The sequence below is a fragment of the Mustela putorius genome, unplaced genomic scaffold, assembly GCF_011764305.1.
Source record: "Mustela putorius furo isolate JIRA1106 unplaced genomic scaffold, ASM1176430v1.1 tig00000253_pilon_pilon_pilon, whole genome shotgun sequence".
NCBI classification, from domain to species: Eukaryota; Metazoa; Chordata; class Mammalia; order Carnivora; family Mustelidae; genus Mustela; species Mustela putorius.
The window spans coordinates 6,818,602-6,831,300 of NW_025421329.1; the positions used below are offsets into that span (position 1 = coordinate 6,818,602).

Genomic DNA, 12,699 nt, shown 5'->3' on the forward strand with positions numbered 1-12,699 from the left:
TCTTTATTGGACTGCATAATGCAGTCGCGATAGCCCCAGCGAGAAGTTTGCACGTTTATTTACCAAATTTCTGAATAATTTATACATGAATCCTGGCTCTTCTTTCATTTAGTGGCCAAATGTTTCTTCGGAATGGAACAGTGTGCCTTTGCCTTCATTTTAATTTGGGTTAATGCTCGCTTGCAAATAAAAAAAAAACCAAACAAAAGCAGAACTGAATTGAAAACTGGCCAGAAGAGTCAGTGTCATTTTAACTCAGAATTCATATTCCAATTTTCTTTTGCAGGAGGACTGTCAAATATATTGGCATGAATTTACGTAATATGCTTTTCCTTTTTTGTATGATCACCATTTTTATAACAGAAAACGAGATAGATGGAAACAGGAGGTGGGGGGGGCCTCGAATGGCCGCTGAACTGTCAGTCAGGGAACTGTGGCCGAGGCTCAGGAGGAGGTGAGCCTAGATGGAACAGCACACAGTGACTGAGTTAGATGTGTGGTCTGGGCGCCCTCCCACCCACCAGAGCTGCTCCCTGCAGGCCTCACATGACAGACGGGCAGGATAGCAGTCGACGGGAGCACCCCTGCCCTGTCTTCTTTTGCTTTTCTCCCCACCGCCCCTATCGACAGAGGGTCCCTGGAGGAGCCCTCCTTTCTTGCTGCGGCAGGTGCTTTAGGTTGCCGATGGTTAGATACCTGGGCCAACAGCCTCGGACACACAGCTCAACAGTCTGAGCGTGTTGGAAGAGGGTGAAGTGGAAGACATATAAGGAAAACAGACGTACAGAGAGCTCTAACAGTTGTTTAGATAATATTTTCCCAGGAATTTAGCCTTAGCTGTTTGGGAGATCATTTATTTATTTATTTATTTATACTCAGAGGAAGCATTTAAAAAAAATAAATCAACAAAAGGGGCTCCTGGGTGGCTTAGTGGGTTAAAGCCTCTGCCTTCGGCTCAAGTCATGATTCCAGGGTCCTGGGATCAAGCCCCGCATCAGGCTCTATGCTCAGCAGGGAGCCTGCTTCCCGCTGTCTCTCTCTGCCTACTTGTGATCTGTCAGATAAACAAAATATTTTTTTAAAAAATCAACAAAAAGCCTTAGATATTAGGTACATATTAGGTACCAAAAGAACATAAGCCAAGCAAAGAAAAAAATTCTATTGAATTTCATTTTCATTTAAGGGGGGAACCCTACCTTTTTTCAGAGATGAAAAGAACGTCTGAATAAATTTAGGGAGAAAGGTGTTAAATTTTAGTTGATATGCAATTACAAGTACTGTGTGAGAATATTTGTAGCAATTAGTCAAGGCACAGTCAGAGGAGGAAGGCACGAGACAACACAGTGCTTAGGGGGAGAGCACTGGTGTGAATGCCTCTCCACTTACTGGCTGAGATGCTTGGGCAAGTCTCTGCACTTCTTCTTCTTCTTCTTCTTTTTTTTTTTTTAAAGATTTTATTTATTTATTTGAGACAGAGAGAGAGAATAAGTGGGGGAGGGGCAGAGGGAGAGGGAGAAGCAGACTCCCTGCTGTGCTCAATCCCAGGACTCCGGGATCACGACCTGAGCTTCGCCTAAGGCAGACGCTTAACTGACTGAGCCATCCAGGCACCCCACAAGCAAGTCTTTCTGAGCCTCAGTTTTCTCTCATGTAGAATGGGCAACAACCCCACACCCTAGTTACAATGAAATGCACATAAAGCAGTGCGGCCATTACACACAACCCTGGAACTCACGTAAGGATGACTGGCTAGTAGATGTCATCAGTTTCCAGTTTGCTGAGGTGCCTCCACTCTGCTCTCTGTCATCCTAGCCCTATTCAAGCTGGGAGCACACACTCAGGCACTCTCGGCCCTGTCATGTAACCACTGCATGGATTTCTTTTGTAGTCAAATGCCTGAAGCAAAAGCAAATTAGAACCCAGTGCCAGAACCAAAGCACCAAAGAATAACCTTCTGTAATACTGCTGATGGAATATCAAGAGCACAGATTACAATCGGACACTCAGAAATAAATGTTTTAGTTTTGCTTCCTGATCATTTTCGATAAACGCTTTGGCTTTGCCTTGGCATTTATCTTCCTGAGGCAGGCTGGTGTCTGGTCACAATGTACGGTTCTAGTAACATTATCTCTGAATTATAAGATCCACCTTGAACAAGGCTCCAGCACAAAGGTATTAGAATGTGCTGGTGACAAGCAGACGCTCTTTTGCAGCTCAAAAACAATGGCTGATGCTTCTGTATGAATAGACAGAAAGCACATCAAAGGCAGCCTTTTATGGAGAAAAATTGTGTGATGTCCACTTTAATCTCTCTCAAAATCTATGCACAAACTGAACTCAATTTCATTTTTCACATAAATGCTAAGGCTTGATAACAAGGACATCTTTTTCTTTACAGTTAAAAGACAGGGAGACAAAGATATGCTAGCATAGCCTTTGAACTTTTTAAAGCTGTATCAATGGGCCATGATACTTAACCACTGATACAAGGGCAGAGATTTTACAATAGCTGCATTTAAAGCATTCTGACTAAAACCATTCATTATTATAGATTAAAGAATAGCATTAATATCCACACTTTCTTTAAAGCTGCATAGTTTTTATACTTTTAACCCTTTGATCAATTTCACAAAGGTCTAAGAAGGTAAGATGGTACTATCACAAGGATTTATAAAAATACAGTGGTATAGGGATGTAATTCAAAGGGGGTCACATTAATTCCTGGATGAAGAAGGATGCAGAAGCAGCACGTTTTGGGGTAGAAATGGGGGAAATGTCCTCTGATGAACAGATGCCTTGGAATGGAGATAATCCAAGCAGTGACTCTTCTCACACGGAGCTGTTTGGGAGGGTTGTGGGGGCTATGAAATAGTGTCTTCAGATCTCCATTCTCCTTTCCTTGGACCTCTGGGTCCCTCTTGAGTCTTGGGTATCCCATAACAAGTGCCCTAGTTGTGAAGTTGGTGCTGCTTGTTTTTCAGTTTCCAGCCAGCATCCTGGAGTCCCCCACTTGCTCCCGCCTGCCAGGCAGCTCCTCGTCTCATGCGACAGTCTTGCCAGTGGAGTCCAGGCATTGTGGTCGGACTGTTGGTGCTCTAATCTTGCATCACCACTCGTCCAGCTGTGTGCTCATGAGGAAATCAATCCCCCTCTTTGAGCCTCAGTCTCCTTGTGGGCTAAGGGTGAAAACGGTGATCCTATACAAATTGCTTAGTACGGTGGCCAGCACAACGTAAGCCCTAGACAGATGTTTGCCACTACCTGCCACTCCTGACTTGGGAAGAAACCATGAAAGTTCCTGATCCCATTTCCCACTAAGCAGCAACAAGCCTTTCTTCCTATGTCTTGGGCATCCATGAATCCCCATTATGGGAGCTGCTAATGTCGCATGGCAGCAGCACTCATTCCAAGCCACATGTGAGAATAATCTAGGGATTAATCTGCATTGATGAAGCCCCACTCCAAACCAAGTCACTAGAATCTCTGGAGCAGGTCCCGGGCATCAGTCTACACTGCCCTTCCCCACGGGATGCTAGGGTTGAGAACCAGGGCCGAGGGCAGTGCGACACAAACATTTCCCCTGGAGTCCTCCCCTTCTGCAGAGGGGCACAGAATGGGAGGGGAGGACCTTCAGGAGACCAGAAGCCAGGCCGGAGGGACCTGCGAGTAAGATGTGTTTGATTTCTTATCTTAAAAACAATGCAAATTCCTGGTGTGTGTTTACGTTAATAAAAATATTGTAAATGACTAAACACCCAGTACTGCTGCTAATCTGCAAAGATACATTTGGCTTCTCATGGGACCCAACTGGCTCATCGCCCGGTTTCCCAATGTGAGAAGCTCTAATGTAATGTCTGGCCATCCTAGGAGTGTTTGAGTTTCGAGAGGAGGTTCATGAAGAGAGAGAAGCCTGTTTTATCCAAAGGACTGAAGTGAGGGTGATGGAAGGGTAGATGACAGGACAAATACACACACACTGGTCAGAGGTTGGCTCTGGGTGCAGGGCCCTGGGTGACATTCTCTCTGCTCTAGAGTAGGAAGCTGAGGGGAGCCTTTAACCTAATCCTAGCTTTGGCTCAGCTCGTGGCCTTGACTATTCTACATCTCCCAGAAAGGGCTCCTCCTGAAAAAAGCTTGTTTTAAAAACCAAAAGCAAAAAAGACCAACCTCCAACCCCTCTTCCCCGGCAGGGCTATCTTACCCGTGGCTACGTGGTGGGGGTATGTCGAAGAACCTCTCCATGGAGCCTCCCCACAAACAGCACCGAAACACTTACTACCCTGAACTACCAAACAGGTGTTTAAGACTCACATTTCAGTGGGATTTTAATTATAAACAGATTTTTATCAGTTTGCCCGATGCCTTTACCATTCTTAGAATCAGTCTGTAAGAACTATATTCTAGAAAAGAAAAACTGGCCAAATCCAGCAATGGCTTTGAAAGACACTATACAGAGGTCTGAATTTGTAGGTTATTTTCTGAAAAGCTGAAATCATGACACAGCTAAAACTAATGCAGCCTACTAGCCCTGAACAATGAACTTCTGTTTTGGATGTAGAAAAAAAAAGATTTTTAATGAGAGGATTTATAAGCGAAGTCTATTTTCTTCTTAGCGCCAAAAGTATTTCTCCTGCTGAAGGACCTTTCCCTCCCTTCGACAAGAGCTGTGGTCAGTAAAATTTGACATTTTTATTTAACTACATGTTTATAATAGAAATCGAACCTGTGAGCTCCTCTGACTGTTGCATGGACGTGCAGGTCTCTAGTTAGCAGGAAAACGAAGGTAAAAGTGGAGAGGACAAAACAACAAAATCTGAGATTTTCGTTCCCTCACAATGTCCACATTTTGAGGGTTTCACTTAAAAAAACAAGTGAGAACCATTTAGAGAAATAAAAGCAACTCTAAACTAATTTTATATTCAAAACATATGGTGGCAGGTTATAAACCTTTTTCTGGAATTAATTTTTAAAGCCCTTATCACAAAACAGGGTTGGAAACACTGCATATAATAACAATAATAAAATAACTCTTTGGGCACAATGCCCAGAGAAACCAGCTATACAAATACAAGGCAAAAGGAAAAGGATGATCTCAGAGAGAGACAAAAATGGTTCAAGACGTGGCAACGTCGACACTTAGGACTTCCACGGAATAAGTGGCCTCCCAGACGCAGCCCTGAGCTCTGACAGAGGTCCTGTTTGGCAGTTAAACCCTCCTCACAGCCCACTCCCACCCATTTCCCCCCAAACCACCGTGCACGCAGGTTTTTTTGCACAGTTAATGGAGTTAGTATATAATACACATTTTGAGAATCCAAAAACTTAGGTTGAACTACATGAAAATGCATTTTTGACTAGGCCCCAAATAGTCAAATATCAACAATTTCATTTACTTCAAGCCAGTTTAAAGCAAGGAGTGGGAAGTTCATCCCACAATTACCTCTCATTTTTCACCAACATAAAGCTGTTTTCAGGGGCACTTGGGTGGCTCAGTTGCTTAAGCATTTGCCTCTGGTTCAGGTCATGATCCAGGGTTCTGGGATGGAGCCCTACATCGGGCTCCTGCTCAGTAGGGAGCCTGCTGCTCCCACTGCTCACTCTCTCTCTCTCTCTTTCAAACAGATAAATAAAATCTTAAAAAAAAAAAAAAGTTGTTTTCAGAGTACCTCTAGAGGGGGCAGGGTGGGACAGTTCCTGATCAGGCCACATCAACAGAATCAGAGGATGCCTGCCCCTTATCAATGGTATCTCTAGGGAGGATGCCCCGACTATAGACAACATTCTGCTCAACAAAGGTTCATGGCGGGAGGGTAACATGTGGTGCTCTTCTAAATGTCGCAATCCCATGCATCTAAACAGCATTCTAGCTGCCCTTTACACATTTATTCTTCTCTTAATCCTTTTTGTTTTTATGCTTTACTGTGCAGGGGGAACATAGTTTGGAACAACTATAATATTGATTTTCAATTTATTAACTTTATAATTGTTAAATGGGAACACAAATACAATTTCTAGTTCTCATGGGGTAAAAATATTTTGAGGAAATGAATATTCAAACATACATATACGTGCATTATAGGTAAATATATTAAAATACCTATATTATAGGTAAATATATATATATACATATATATATATATATATATATATATATATATATACATATTTTACCATTATAGGAACAAGAGTTAATATTGTGATGAAGAAATACAAGCTGAATGTGGGACTCTATCCTGTGTTAGGATAGAAAGAAATTCTACGACTTGGGAGCATCCAACAGGGTAGAGTGGAATTTAACCTCCAATATTAAATAGTCTTTAAGAAAAGGCATGAACCATAGGCATTGTTTTTTAAGATCAGAGTTAAACAGCCGATCTTAGTCTGTAATAGATTTTTTGAATGAACACGGCTAGTTTTATACCATGTGTCATAAAATATCAAATTTGTCAGGTCTTGAATAGATAATAACAAATCACCTCTATGTCTGGACAGAATTTTACAACACACTAAAAATTAAAGAGATAATGGAAGTTTAAAAAGTATTTGTCTTGAGTGTTACCATTTTCCCAGAAGAAACAAACTCAATTGTTATTCCATTACTTTTAATAAAATCTATGCTGTAAAGTTTCTTGGGCAAGTCCACAAAGGAGATACTGGAAAATGGTAATGACATTTTATTTTTGACGTTCCAGCATTTCTAGAATTTTAATTTCAGAAGAAGCTCAAACTAACAGGTATATTTTCACTGCATTGAAAGGAAATGTAGCTTTTTAAAAATTTGAATCTTTACTCCCACTTAAGAGAAAGAAATGATAAAAACTGATTAATAATTCACTTACTTAAGAAGTGATCTGACTCTGAGTTTATGAATATATAATGAAGGAAAAAGTAAATCTGCTTTCAAGTTAAGACTTAACAGAAGTTTGTTGAGTCCATAATTAGCACCTACCCGGGCGGGCTTTCTAGAATCTCAACAAGGAAAACCTGGAATGCAAGTCCCATTCAACAACCTGAGAAGACGGAGCGCTTTTCACAGGCAAAGAACACATTACGAAGTTCATTAATTAAACAGTGCGGGTGGAGCAGATGGATGCTACCTACGGTCGAATGACGCTAAATTGGGACAGAGGTTTGCAGTCCTTAATGAGGCTCCATAAAATGAATGATTACATAGTGATCACAAGTAAACAAGCCTGCGAGGAGAGCGGGATTATCAGGGCAACAAGTCCTGCAACATGGTAACAAGAAGACCAACGTGAGTGGAAGTATCCAATACACAAAAACACCTCGGAGGTCATTCACTCACAGGACGCTTCCAGGGGCTGAGGAAAGCCGTATGAGGCTACAAAGGGTTAAGCATGAAATGACAGTGGGGCAAGAATATGAAAATGCCCGGCCATGAAAATGAATGGGAGACAAACCTTTTTGTCACATATTAAGTGCATTATTGAGAATGAGACTCTCAAGATTCCTTTTATCTTCACAGAAAAACAGAGATGCAAAATGTCAGGTACTTGGGATTTTTAAACTAAAAGGCTTAGCAGAAGCAGCTATCCAGAAAACGTGGGCATTAATGATTTTTTAATGATTTTTTTTCTCTTATCACTAATTAAATTTTTTACTTTTTCAGCTATCTCAAACCCTTAACTTTCGGGGGAGCTCCTAATTAGCCTTTGTGCACATGGACTTGTATACACACTCAAAAGAAATTTTTTAGACTCATAGGTAAAATAGAAGCTTATTTTGATATTAAAAATTTGCTATGAATATTTGTTGTTCTCTGGAACTTAAAATTTTGAAATGAAGACTATACCTCTTTAGAACGATCTGTTATGGTTTCCAGTTTAGGCATAATATAAGCTCATTAACAGTAATTGAGAACTTTGGAACAAGGGTACCCAGAGAACACAGGATAGCCATGTATTATAGTGTAGCTCAGAGGTTGGCAGTAGTTAATAGAGACCCCCTGCTTCTGTCCTGTGGCCCCCATTGGGATGCCCCATGTCGTTATGCCTGATTTCCTTGGCTTTGATTTTCTCTGTACACATGTCCTTTACCATAAGTTTCTTTAAATCCATTTCTGAAAGAGGTAGAATATAAATAGGTTCAACATATACAAATCAGTGTCTTGTTTGCAAAGATCAGAAACACCATCACGATGGAACTGTGCTCTCAAATATTCACCAAGGCAAAAGCACAAGGAGTTATACCCCTTAGGTCCTTGTTTTGAGTTAGACTCTGTTGTGAGAAATGATATTGAGAATATTTATACTGAATGTTTTCACTGGTGTTTAATTTGGAAGCCACATGTAATTAGGTACAAGTGATGGATATGTGTTATCAAAATGGAGTCCTTTCCACTGCAATTTTCAAGAGTTTTGCTTTCATCTTTATTTCATAAAATCAAGGTTTAAATGGCTAATATCCTCTTGGTAAGAACAATGACAGGATAGGCTAAAATGTAATCGAATCGTTTCACTTTCTCGAAGTTGTGTAATTTCGATGGCTTCCTGTTCTCAGGTCAGAAATGCGGACCTTTGAGAAACAGTGGGGGGGCGGATGGGAGCCTCAGAACCAGGGTTGGAGGGGGCCTCCATCCTGGCCCTACCCTGGCTGTGGGGACGTAGCTAAGCCCTGAAGCTTCATTCTCTCCATCTGTGATATTCTGCAGTGCTGTCACCAAGAGCCGGAATAATGGACCAATGGCCCTCCTCTTCTGTGTGCCTTTGACTAGCCTGTGCTTCTTGGCACGTTATCCACCGCTGTCCCAAACTGCCCTTTGGATGACGAGGCAGCCTCTGGTCTGTCAGCTCATGAGAGAGCGTTTTATGGCTAACATGTGGACACTAACTACTGATGAGAGTTCAGTCTCAGTGGTGTGTCTACTTCTGTATTTGGATATTTCCCTGCACTGGAAATTGAAAATCCTGTACCTGGTAAACTCAAGTAAAACATTTTTAAAACTTCGGTATCTGTTTAATTTAATTTTAATTGAACTGTCATGGTGAACGTTAAAAGTGTCTAATGGATTTTTAGGCTCACTGAATATACACAAGCTGACTTCCAGTGGCAAATGGCAAGAACATTTGAGAACATGCTGGGTAAACAGCATCAAACATGAAGATCTGGGAAGTGAGGCACATTTAGGAATTTTATATATTTTGTTTCATTATCTGGAAAAAGAACACCCTTTATAAGAGATTAGATGTACATTTGAATTCATATCTGTTGGTAAGAAAACAAAAATTCTGGATTCGAAAATGTAACCAAAATGAAATATCAATATTGAGAATATGAGTCTCCAGTCCCTTCCCCCAAAGAAATCTTCTGGGGGCATACAAAGTAATCTGTTAAAAAAAAAAAAAATCTGTATTATCCTCCTAGGTTGAAGTTCCTTTAAAAATTTATGTATTCGCCAAAATCTGATTGCAAGAGCTCTCATGTGCCAGACTGACTACAAAACACTTAGTGATTAGGTCCATAATTAGAAACTGTCTAATCATTTTCTGTTGGCAATCTTGACTCTGAAATGCTTAAATAAAATGTTCAATAAAGGATTATTTATGAAAAGAACCAATATTTTGATCAAGAATTCAAAGGGAGGCCTGATTGTACAAATGCAGATAACTGCCTTATTTTAGTACATAAAATCTCAGATTGAATTTAGACATCTATTAGCCCAACTGATTCTAAATAATTTAGTAGGAACATTTTTTTAGAGGACCCCCCCGTATTTATTTTTGCAGTTTGAAAAAATGTTATTCTAATGTAAATTTATAAGATTATTTAAATGAGCCATGCATTTAGTATACTAGGAGACACTATGAAATATCATATTCCACAAAAGAATCAACATTCTTTTATAGCTAATATTCTAATGTGAAGAGCTTTGAAATGGTCTGCAATCGAGTTGATGTACTACTATCAGGCAATAGTTTCTATGGAAGTTTTAAGAGAAAGCTAGCATTAAACCCTCCCATTGTGAGAAAGGGACAAAGTGTAAGCTTAAAAATTTCCCTTCTCTGAAGTTCGGGGGAAAACCCAGTCCAGACATTTAAAATAACTTCAACCCAAAGCAAAGCAAGACAGTTCATATGCTTTCAATAAGTGTACCACATTTTTATATAAGGATCCAGAAGCCACCTTTCTAGAGCCTTGCAACTAAAGACTTTTTAGCTGGAGGGGTTAAAAGTGTGGGTGTGGAAGTCAGCTTTTGTTTGAAAAATTAGCAATGCTATGAGTCATCATGCATTAGCAGCAGAAGAGTTTTGCATCTTGTACGAATCCAGACACCATATGCCATGCGAAGGCCTATTACTTTATTCGGTGCCACCGCTGACAGGCAGCCACGTGGGTATCCCCAGTGGAAGGGCTGTCTCCTCCCGGCGGCGAGGACAGGAACCCAGTGAGCTGAACACATCCGACATTGTACGGAGCAGCAGGAACAGCTGGTAAGCTAGCAAGCAGCAACGGCCGAGCGGAGCGCGGATGCTAATGAGCCTGGCGACAATGCCGGCCTTCAGAGGGAGGATGGCAACGTCCGCATGTCCCCACAACAGCCTGAAGAGTAGAATCTGCTCGTTCGTGCCTTCAGTCTCATTAAAACACAATACTGGTATTTGTGGTTTAGCAAAACCAGTTGTAAGTCACAACTTACAGATCTAACATGCTTGAAAAAGTTGGGCCGAAGTGCACTTACAATTTCCATGGGCATCTGTACCGACTGTGGGGAGTTGGGGGCTGCGGGGTAACAGTGCAGCTGCAGCAGCTGCGATGGGGTCGTGGTCCCAGCTCACCCCTAACATGACTTGTGTGGCCTCAGGTGGCTTATTTAACCTTCCTGGGGCTCTGTGCCCTCAACTGTATTTTTCAGATATAATAAAACACATTTAATAGGTTATCTTATTCAAGACAGTGTGTTTGCTTAACAACCTGATATAGGACAATCACTATATCTTCCTCAGAGGATTGCGGCAAGGATCAGATGAGTGACTCTATGTGGGAGGTTCAAAGTGCCCGGGACGGAGCAAGTGTGGGTGAAGCTAAGCAAACCACCGACTCTCCAGGTGATCTGAAAGTTGAGCTCCGTTACTCCTCCTAGAACTATGGTAGTGGGCGAGTTCCTTAACCTCCTAGCCTTGTTCCTCTCACTGCGTAAGATGCAGCACATTTCCTTAGGAGTGAAGGGCCTGCTACGTGGGGGTGGAGCAGAGGACAGGCAGTTACAGTAGGACCAGTGGCGAGAAGGAAGTGGGGGTAGGGAGGCCTTTGAAAGCGGGGTGTGGTGCCTGCCCTGACATCTGCGCTCCCCAGATCCTTATTGAGGGTCTGTTCTGCTGAAAGGAGCTCACTTCTCTGAATGCTCCTTGCTTTGATCAAGTCCCTGTGACTCCCACTGACTCTCCAAATGCCAGGTAGAAGGCCCCTGCTGAGGATGCCTTTTTTCGGGCTCTGGGCTGAACTCTCCATCATGTCCATTATGAAACTGCATGGACTTCTCTTTTCCTTATGTTTTCCATTCTCAATAAAGGGCCCTTTGAGGATGGGGACTGTGCCTTCCCTCCATTTGTGTGCCCTCAGCAACAGCATGGTTCCTGGTGTACAGGAAATGGCCAATAGATATTTGGTTGAATGAATAAACTAATGGAAAAAATGGCTTTTAGATGTGTCCTTTTCAGAAATGGTGTTTGGGAGTGTGAATGAGATGATCAGAATCTGTTGATCACTTTTTTTTTTTTTTTTTGCCAAGATTTTCTTAAAAGCTCCAAGATCATCTCCAGCAGTGAATGTACTTTCCATCTCTCTTCCTGAGGTTGGGTGTGTGTATATACAGCGGGAGAATTGTCTCCCTGAAGTCTTCCTACAAGCTCAGTTCAGCTCCGGGGGTGTCAACCTGAAGGTGACATCAGTACTTTCTGAAAAATACAAAACATGCAGTTGCCTGCCGAGTGCAGAGTGATCTCCGCCTCAGAGTCTAAAGGGCTATAAAGACTGACAAAAAGACTACAGACCAGGAGAGATAAACTTGAATTTAAAGAAGGACAATGACAAACATCCTAAGGAACTTTGTGCAAAATACAGCATGGAACTCATGAGGATTTCAAGAACGTTTTAATCTGGAAATGTGCATTCATGGAGGAAATTGTAGTTCTCTGGCCGGCAGCTGCTGAGGCTCTCACATGCAGCAGGCATTAGACCCTCGGCTCTGTTGCCACTGGCTGTCTGCTCCTGGCAGGGTGGCCTTGCACAGTGATCAGTCTTGACCCTGATTTGAATTTGTTGTTTCCCATATATTTGCTTTCTTTATCATCAGCTCTCGATTTTCTGTTGCATCCAGAGTTCCACAGACAAAATCAGGATTACTTGACATGCTAAATGAAAATCAGAAATCGAGGTGGAGAAATGGAAGGGCTTTTCCTGACTCCCACCCTGCTTACAGATGATGCCCATGAGCAGTTTGAGAGCAGACCCTCAGGCAGAGGCACTCCCTCCCCCGTCCCTGGCCTCAGTGGACCTGGAAGAGCCAGGTATTCAGGCCTACGCCCCTCACAGTTCAGAGCCATCCAAAGACTAGAGTGACACACAATGTTTAGTATCTTCTACTGATCTTTTGTGGGGAGGCAGTTGCTAGAATAAGAATGCTCTTTAGTCACTGGGATTTCAAAGATTAAAAAAAAAAATGGATATTTAAAAAATTCC

The 12,699-nt window shown here is 41.9% G+C and overlaps 1 protein-coding gene across 8 annotated transcripts in view; it reads right to left on the reverse strand.

The window, feature by feature from the left end:
• RALGAPA2 (Ral GTPase activating protein catalytic subunit alpha 2) overlaps window positions 1-12,699 on the reverse strand; it is a 322,083-nt gene that overhangs the window by 50,472 nt on the left and 258,912 nt on the right. Inside the window, exon 39 of one of the 8 annotated variants that reach the window (XM_045078461.1) lies at window positions 11,772-12,371. The exons of the other annotated variants lie outside the window; for them this stretch is intronic. The gene's annotated coding sequence lies outside the window, so the exon portion shown is untranslated. Of the gene's footprint in view, window positions 1-11,771; window positions 12,372-12,699 lie in introns of those variants that run through there. 8 annotated transcript variants of the gene reach the window in all.